At 35.4% G+C, this 9,111-nt stretch overlaps 1 long non-coding RNA gene across 2 annotated transcripts; it reads left to right on the top strand.

The window, feature by feature from the left end:
* Nucleotides 1–1,952: 1,952 nt before the first annotated feature.
* On the top strand, nucleotides 1,953–4,753 carry LOC147563340 (uncharacterized). 2 transcript variants are annotated; one of them, XR_015223842.1, is made up of 4 exons: nucleotides 1,953–2,071; nucleotides 2,458–2,709; nucleotides 2,816–3,612; nucleotides 4,473–4,753. It is a non-coding gene; the product is annotated as an uncharacterized LOC147563340 (long non-coding RNA). The 2 variants fall into 2 exon arrangements; XR_015223843.1 differs by lacking the exons at nucleotides 1,953–2,071; nucleotides 2,458–2,709 and having other exon boundaries at nucleotides 2,759–3,612.
* Nucleotides 4,754–9,111: the final 4,358 nt, after the last annotated feature.

Genomic DNA, 9,111 nt, shown 5'->3' with positions numbered 1-9,111 from the left:
ACACTGCTCTTTTTCAGAAGGCCGGATTTTCCGATGGGAGGGGCTAAAGGCCCCCGCTCAAAATGTTGTACGCCCCCCCCGGATTGCACATGGGACCTCCCACAATTTGTGCTTAATCAGGGGGCCAACAGCAATACGAGCGGGGGCGTTTAGCCGCACCCTTCCCCGATCCTCTTTGTCCATAAACATAACGGAATCCCGTCATCTACTCCCTGCTAAGCTGCTTATCTTCCATTCTGACTCTACTATCAGCGGAGAGAAAGTTCGGCCTTCTTTTCCGATCTTCTTCACCTTTTTTCTTTTGGAGGCAAAGTAGATGAAAACGAAAAAATCTGGAGGCGCCTATAGAATTTTTTTCCATCTAAGGGGATTCTCTTAATCCAACTATTGGTAAGTGCGAAAAATGTATCTACGACTAGTAGCATCGTACGTATGGTTGTGCCTAAGCAACAGTAAAGATAACTGGTAGGCATGGTAGTTAGTCTTACCTAGCAGCAACTTCCTACCAATGGTTCCTTAACCCTACTAACTATGACACTACCGTGTTCATTGGTAGTATCGCAGCGGTAGGATTAGGGTCTTTGAAGCTGTATAGAAAAGAAGAGTCAAGGTTTACACGGTACATAAAGTTGATTAATCGAACTTGAGAAAGAAGGTTAAATGAGACTTCTTTTTGTTTCAAGGTGACATTGGATTCGGTCATAGAAAAAATACCAACTGAAGGGACAAGTGTGTGATTACTCAGCCCAAACGTCCCGTGTGTAATAAAATAACTTTGGCCCTTGATCAGTTCACATATAGAGGGAACTTTTACGGACACCTGCAAATTGGCAGGCCCATCTCCTTTTTGTATGACCCATTTAGCATTGACCAAACTTTCTTTTCTTATTTTAGGTTTAATGTTACAACCATATTGACCATCTCTCAAAAAAAATGAGGGAAAAAGGAGAGAAAATGAAGCAACAAAACCGAAATAATGCTTAAAGACGAGAATAGTTACGAAAAAAAAGTAATGGTGTGTTTGGTTGCAGGATTCGTAAGTAGGATTTCTATCAAAAGTGAGATATGGTAAGAATCATGAATCCTTGGTTTGTTTGGCTACCAAGAATCCTGGGACTCTTGAATCCTAAAGATTCCTAACTCCAAAATTTGTATTTGACCAAAATCTCACCCTACCCCCTAGGATTTGTTAGGATTTTGGATTAATAAACTTAAAACAACGAAAACAATACTTCCTTATATAAAATAATTATTTTAAAAATATTTTCTTTTTCAAAAATCATTTTTTCCGCAAAAATTTGTTTTTTTTTCTCGAAAATCTTTTTTTTCGCAAAAATCATTTTTTCCCCGAAGATCATTTTTTCCCAAAAAATCGTTTTTCCCGAAAAATTATTTTTTCGCAAAATTCGATTTTCTCGATAACCGTCTTTTTCCCGAAAACCGATTCTTCCCCAAATTATTTTTTCCCGAGATCCGGTTTTTTCCAGATAATATATTTTTCTTTAAAAATAGTTTTTCCTCCAAACATGTTTTTTTAAAAATGACTTTCGTAAAAAAAAAATAGGTTTCATGAAATATCGGTTACCGAAAACAATAGTGTTTGAAAAAAAATTTGGGAACTATTTTTGAAAAAAAAAAAATTGTTCATGGAAAAAGTTAAAAAAACGGTTCTCGAAAAAAATTTACAAAGAAAAAGGAGAGTTCTCGAATGAAACGATATTTGAAAAAACGAGTTTCGGAAACAAAGTTGATTAAATATTTTTTTAAAGAAGCGTTTGAAAATACTCAAATAATAATAAATATTAAGGTTCCTATTAGTTGTCAAACAAACCAAAAAATGTTACTTGAATCATGAATACATCGGATTCATGAATCTTCGGATTCATGATTCCGCCATCCAAACACACCATAAGTATTTAATTGAATTTTAAGTTACAAATATTGGAGCTTACTTTTTTTTCTTTTTGTTGTTGAAAGGAATATTGGAGCTTACTTAGTAAAAAAGCAGTTAAAAATCTTTAAACAGTTGGTGAAGAGGATGGCAAATTTGTCAAAGAAATTATACCTTAGAGCATCTCCAATGCAAAACTCAAAAAAAACTCAAATAGTCTTATGTGTCAAGGCTCAATTGAGTTTCTCTCTCCTAGATGTCAATGTTGAGATCCTCAATTCAAAAGGCATCTCCAATGCAACACTCTAAAAACCTAAAAATAACTTAGGTGTCATTTCCTAGATGGTTAGATTTGCTTTTAATGTTGACTGACCAATTGAGATCCTCAAAAGAAATCTCAAGTATTGAGTTTCTTCTTGAGATATCTCAATATTAAATGATGTCACATCATTTTGAGATCCAAATTGAGTGTTGCATTGGAGATAATTTTTTACAAAAAAACTCAAAAAATCCTAGGTGGCACTCTAAGTTTTTCCATTTGAGTGTTGCATTGGAGATGCTCTTAGTATGGTAAGATAAGATTTAGGGAAGTTTTAAAGGCGCCTCTTGTTGGGTTGAGAGGCGTCTCCTTCACAAACTTTTACCCCAAATTTATCTAGAGAGAGAGGGAGAGAGAGAGAGAGGTGCAATTAACACTTACAAACGCTTATAGCCCTAAGGACACGTGTCAAGCTTTAAACACTTACATTGTCACTGTTAACATGAATTTCCGAGAACCCAACCCAATCCCTTCCCCCACCAACTTCATAATCGGGAGAGTGAGAGAGAGAGAGAGTCATAATCGGGAGAGTGAGAGAGAGAGAGAGAGAGAGAGAGAGAGGGAGAGGGAGAGGGAGAGAGGGAGAGGGAGAGAGAGAGAGAGAGAGAGAGAGAGAGAGAGAGAGAGAGAGAGAATTTTGGGCACTGTCAGAAGAAGATATGGGGAACCAGGATAATCGGAATAAATTGCCAGCAGACGACGAAATAATAAATCCCAAACCAGCAGCTAGAGATTCGCGAATCAGATCCTTCATCAGGTGGATCGTGTCCTTGTTTCTATTTCTGGATTTTCTTTTACTTATCCCAGACAGACTTCGTGATATTTATTCCGTACATTTAGGGTTAGAAGATGATCATCATGACTCTTCCCCCTCCGACAGTGATGACACCCGCCATCATCGCCCCCTCCTCCTTTACACTCTCTCAGCTAATTTCTTCCCTCGCCTCAACATCCGATCCATACGTTTCATGACTACTACTCCTCCTTCATTTACAAGAGAATTTCAATTAGGGTTAGCAACGATTAGGTTAACCCTACTTTCTACTACTGGTTTTCTTGTTCTTTCCATCATCGGTTATCTTCCCCACTTTGTTCAAGACTTTTTACCCGCACTTACCTTTGGAGGAGGAGTTATCACTTTAGGGTTAACTTTGAATAATACTAACTTGCCCATTATAATCACCAGTATAATACAGCAAGTTGGGAGCTCTTCAATCTTCTTTTTATTCTTCCGTCTCATTGCTTTATTGTTAAGATCCTCCAATCTAGTCTTCATTCCATCGACCTCTTTCCTCCTCATCCTGTCAGTGTTCCTATGGCTGATTACCCGTTACTTCTCTTTTAACGGTGGTGGTGGTGGTGGCGGCAGTGATGGCGAATCTGGTGGTGATGCTGTTGCATGGTAAGCTTTTGTTGTTAATTAAATAATTAGGGTTTTCTTTCATTTATACACTAGATACCATAAATGCAAGCAATCAAAATATATGGATCATGCTAATTTGTAGTACTAGTATATATGTCTCATCATATGATAGTAGTATGGTTAACTTGTAATTATTATTCCTAATCATTTTTAGAAATGAATGTGCTTATTGCAACTAATAATGATCTCAGACCCAAGCATTAACTACCTTACCAATATAGGAATTTACATTAATAAGTACTTTAATTCCTTATTTAACATGCATGCACATACAATTAATGTTATTTATAAGCACCATGATAAACATTTCAAACATTAGTTATGGTCTTATTCACATTCTTGAGTGGTTAAAAAACAAATGCTTCATAAGCTTATGTTGTTATGGCATTGCAAAACTTAAGAGTAATCTCCTAATATCTATTCAATACAAAATGCTAGGGTTTTGTGATAACTATGTCATGAAACAAGTGATTTGCTTTCCTTGTGTGTAGAATGCTTCTTCTTATATCTATACAATTAGTATTATTTTTGCATGAATTGGACATTAGTTATTTAGTTTAGTGCCTATTTTAGCTAATTTTTTCAATAGTAATAAAGCATGTTGTAGTACAAGTTTCATAATGGCATAAATTGTGATCCATTTTGACATAACATATCTTACATGTATGGTACTGTTATGAACATATCTTATTTTCATTTTGTTGAATGTAATTTATTTCTTATGCCATAAACATTGAAATCAAAGATTGGACAATCTATGAACCATGCACGCGTGTTTATCTGCTTAGTGTTGATGATATTACTTATGCTAGCTGCTCATTGTTATGTCAATTTTTCAGATTAATTCCATGGACTCAGCTGCTTGTGTACTGGTTAGATAGTTTGGAAGGTTCTCGGTAGTCCTGCAAACCGCTGATTTTTTCATGCCTTCACAAACATGAGACTTTAACGCTAGCTAGCTTGTTTTAGGGCTATTTGTATTTGATGCTAGACGGTTAATTTGTATGACTATAAGTTATCTTGTTGTTATTGTAGTCTGTTTTATTTGTGGCTACTGCTCATCTTGAGCATGCAGAGACAATATATCTCAGTTTTAGAGATGAGTAAATTTCTTATGCAACATTTTCTTAATTACTATTTCTTATAAGTACATTAGTTACTAATTTAGAGTCTTAGACAACATTCTTTGACACAGGCAGATAAGTCACATAAGTGAACCCTAAAACCTACTAAATTCCGAGTAAACGTCAACCATTACCCCAGTTCTGAAGGATGTATATATCGTCCAAATTCTGAGTTTTGGTCACAAAGATGGATGATTAGAAATTTAGAAAGAAAGTTGGTTTAGGACAATATCTCTGAATTACTAGAATATTTTTTTAGTTCTTGAATCATCTGTCTAGGTCCCCATTAACTTTCTTCTAGTTTGGACTTAATATTCCATATATGATCAGTATAAGAGAATCATCTCAGCTTAAGCTGTGGTAAACTGAGTCTATCTTGAAGGAATCTGAAGATAAAGAAGGAAGTGTAACTGAGGTGTTAACTTTAGCTAGGAGAGAGTGTCTTTAAGATTAATGAGTGCCTACAGAGTTTTCTGTTATAAAAAAGATTAGATGGAGTGCCTACATAGTGTCTTTAAGATTAGATGAGTGTCTTTAGCTAGAAGTGCACCGAATCTAACTTCTTCTTCTTCTTCTTCTTCTTCTTCTTCTTCTTCTTCTTCTTCTTCTTCTTCTTCTTCTTCTTCTTCTTCTTCTTCTTGGAAGGAGACAGTAGGGTTATGGTGGAGCTTCTATCTACCGTCGATCTTGAGGTTCCCTGGAGATTGATGGATGAGATAGTTGAGCTGCGTGGTAGGATCATTAATAGATACGTAACCATCACCATTACTTTTTAGGTTCCCCCGAAAAAAAAGTCTACTTAACGGTTTTGCATAATCCAATTAATAAATCCTTCGTCACTATAAATACTGATAACTGATGTAATCACTTCATTAAGAAGTTAAGGGTCTGTTTGATACGCCTATAAAGTGGGTAAGAAAATTTATTTTCGTAAGAAAATCGATTTTCCGCTGTTTGATTGGCCATTGTGAGTAAGAAAAACGATTTCTTGAGCAAAGAAAAGTGTGAAAATGGACTAAATTTTTTTCCCACCTATTAGATGGTCAAATTGATTTCTCACCCACTCACTGTTAATGACGCGCTCTCTCTCCTCACTTATGTCGTAACTCCATCAGTGAATCTATTCTCTATCTCTCTAATCCCAAATTGAAAACACAAATCATAAAAAACGTAAACCCAAATTGAAAATCGATCGGTTGAAGCAAATCGTACTGCTTCCATGATCCTTAAGGATGTTGAAGTTTCATCAAAAGTGTTGAACCAGGAATATGTAGAAGTTTGATGTTGAATCTTGATGAAATCGATTGTTCGTTTAAGCTTGATGAAATCGATTGTTTGTGAAGCTTGATGAAATCGATTGTTTGTTGAAGGTTGATGTTGAACCTTCATGCATGAAATCGATTTTTTGTTGGAGTTGGATGTTAAACCTTCATGAAATCGATTGTTTGAAGTTTAATTTTGAACCTCTATGAAGTCGGTTGTTTGATGAAGCTTGATGTCTGAAGCAAATGGATTTGTATGTTCTTTCTTAGTCTGACCTCATCTATTAAAATCCTCACCCAATTTGTTTGAACATGAAAAAACCCTAATTCCTGAAAATCTGATTGTTTCCCATGAACAACACAACATCAATACTCAATAGAGATAAAATTGGAAACAAGTTGATGTTGTAACTCTAATTTCTTCTTATAACCCTAATCTCGTAATCTAAATTGATGGAAAGCTTGCTGATGATGGAAAGCTTTGTTTTTTTTTTTTTTTGTTTGGAGGATGATGGAAAGCTTGTTGATTTGTTTTTTTAATTTGGAAAGAGATAGAATTGGGAGCGAGAGAGTTTGAACGGGGAAAGAGGGATATAATTGGGGAAGACTATAGGCACCCCGAGTATTTTGTAGTAGGCGCCCAGTTACATGCAAAAACATGGCTGCCTATTGTAATATATTCGAGTGCCCTTAGAATTTATTTCAAATTATTTCCTACCTTTTTTTTTTTTTTGGAAGTCGACTACGATCTACGTATGTCGTTACATTTGGCACTTGATACATCATAGATGTGATAAGACAAGATTATTTACACCCTAATAATCCCAATTCAAATAACTAAAGATTCCACCTTCTCTGGGATTCGAACCTGGGACCTCCAAGGATTTCTAGAGTTTACGTCAACACCTTGGAACCACTTGGGCTACCAACTGTTGACAATTATTTCCTACCTTATCAAACACAAAACAATATACTTTGGGTAAGAAAATCTTGACTTTCTTACCCACGAGAAAGAAATCGATTTTCTTACCCCCACATTCTAACGTATCAAACGGACCCTAAGTAAATTTGTTCTGAAATAAAAGTTTTGAATATGATATAAAAGGTACGATATTCAAAAAATCGCTTAGATTTTAAATTATACGTTGTACAAAGAAATTATTTTCTTTTTATTATTTTAAGTTGGTCACGCTCACTAAAAAGTCTTTGTTCGACCCCTAGTCATTTTTGTTAAGTTACAAACTCAATATTAAATGATTTTACCAGAAGATCCAAACATTCCATGAAAATTATAAACATTCACCATGTTATTTCTAGTTATAAACTTATAATCTAGATCAAATAAACAAATCATTTTGCACACAAGTGATTGTGGGCTCAAGTGAGTGTGAATTCTTAGACTATATTTTATATAAAAATGAAATTTTAAAATGGAAATTTTTTTCCTATAACTATGTTTTCTCAAAAATACATTTATTTATCTATTGTTTTTGTCATTTACTGAAAAATCATCTTGCATTTTGTTCAATCTTTTGCTTATAAATTTTTTTTTACGAAAGATCCAGAATTAAATTTCGCACGGGGCCTTCAAATTCTCAGCCACGACTTTGCTAGCCGCCATCGACGACGAGTCGTTTTCGGTTGTTTACCATCTATGGAGCTCTAAACCTTAGCAGTTATCGATATTGTCCCAGACACCAATAATAAGTACGGAATATTGTTTTCTTTTTATGTTCAAAAGCTTTGGGAATCAGTGTTGGAAGGAGGTTCATCATCAAACACACCCGTGTGGCCGTGTTAATGTGCTTGACCTATGAGGTCTTGGTTATTTAAGTAGTGGTAATCAGTAGTCAACTGCTCGTGGGGGTTGTGGCATACTCTCTCGACAACTATGAATCATTTTTGTTAGGTTGCGACTTTGGGGAATAAAGAAAAATCTCTAGGGAATGAAGACTTAGTCAACAAATATTGACTCAGTGGACATATTCTTTTTTTAGTCCAAAATTTCACCCGATTGAATTTTACTTCCTAATCTTCATATCACTCTTGTTCTTCCCCTTCCTTATCTTTCTCTTTCTTCTATTGATTCTCCCTCTTGTCTCTCTATTTATCTCACTCTCTCTCTCTCTCTATGTCGCTCTCTGCTATTTCTATCTCTCAGGAAAACATTGATGGAGAGAAGAAAATTCCTATATCAAACCTTAATTAGGAAAAAAGATGTGACTTTGATCCAGCAATAACTGAAACCCATTGCTCAAACTCAACCGAATTTTAATTTGCACATCAAATGATCTCCTGGTTTCTTTTCTGTCAACGTCTTGTGTAATTTATGCGAGATTAGCAGATTCTTCATCTGCATCCGCCTATAAGAAAAAATCGTTTTTCCCATTGAACTTCTCTATCTCATATTTCCCTGATTTGACCGTACCACTTCTCGATCCCATCTTCTCTTCGTTCAATCTCAACAAGGCTCTGATACCAATTGTTAGAAATAAACGTTCGCGGAAGCTATCGAACCTATCCTAAAAATTGATCCGATTATGAAAATTAATCGAAAAGCTACGACAAAACTAAATATGCAAACAGAATTAACGAGGTTCGGCTTTAAAGCCTACGTCCTCGGGCGAACAAGAAATCTTTATTGAAGGATAGATGAAGACGACTCACACAACCCGCAAGTTCGTCCCAAGATTGTACCGTATATATAGAAATTAACCTTCTATACAAGATCTTCGACGACCGAGAAATTAAACACCGCTCAAAACTATGAACAAAATTTCTCTCTCACTTGCCCTCTCTCTAGCTCTCTCTAAAGAAGAGTTGTTGTGTTTGTTGTTGATGTTGATGTTTTGTTACAAGCACAAGCATATCCTATATATAGGTTTTTATCCACCGACTTCAAGTAGTAGAATTTGGAAACTGCCTATTAAATTGAAACCGCCTCTTCAATTTAGAACCCAATTGAAACCGCCCTCTTCAATTTAGAATCCAATTTCAAACCACCTCTACCAATTGAAATCGCCTTTTACAGTCTCGTACATATTGGATTTTAGTTTTTGATGATTCGATAAAATTCATGACAGTCACAATAT

The sequence above is a fragment of the Eschscholzia californica genome, unplaced genomic scaffold (genome assembly GCF_041429995.1).
Source record: "Eschscholzia californica isolate CP2 unplaced genomic scaffold, dmEscCali1.0.p SCAF_1, whole genome shotgun sequence".
Lineage (NCBI taxonomy): Eukaryota > Viridiplantae > Streptophyta > Magnoliopsida > Ranunculales > Papaveraceae > Eschscholzia > Eschscholzia californica.
Note: the sequence above shows the minus strand (reverse complement) of the source record. Positions and strands in the feature narration are given on the sequence as shown.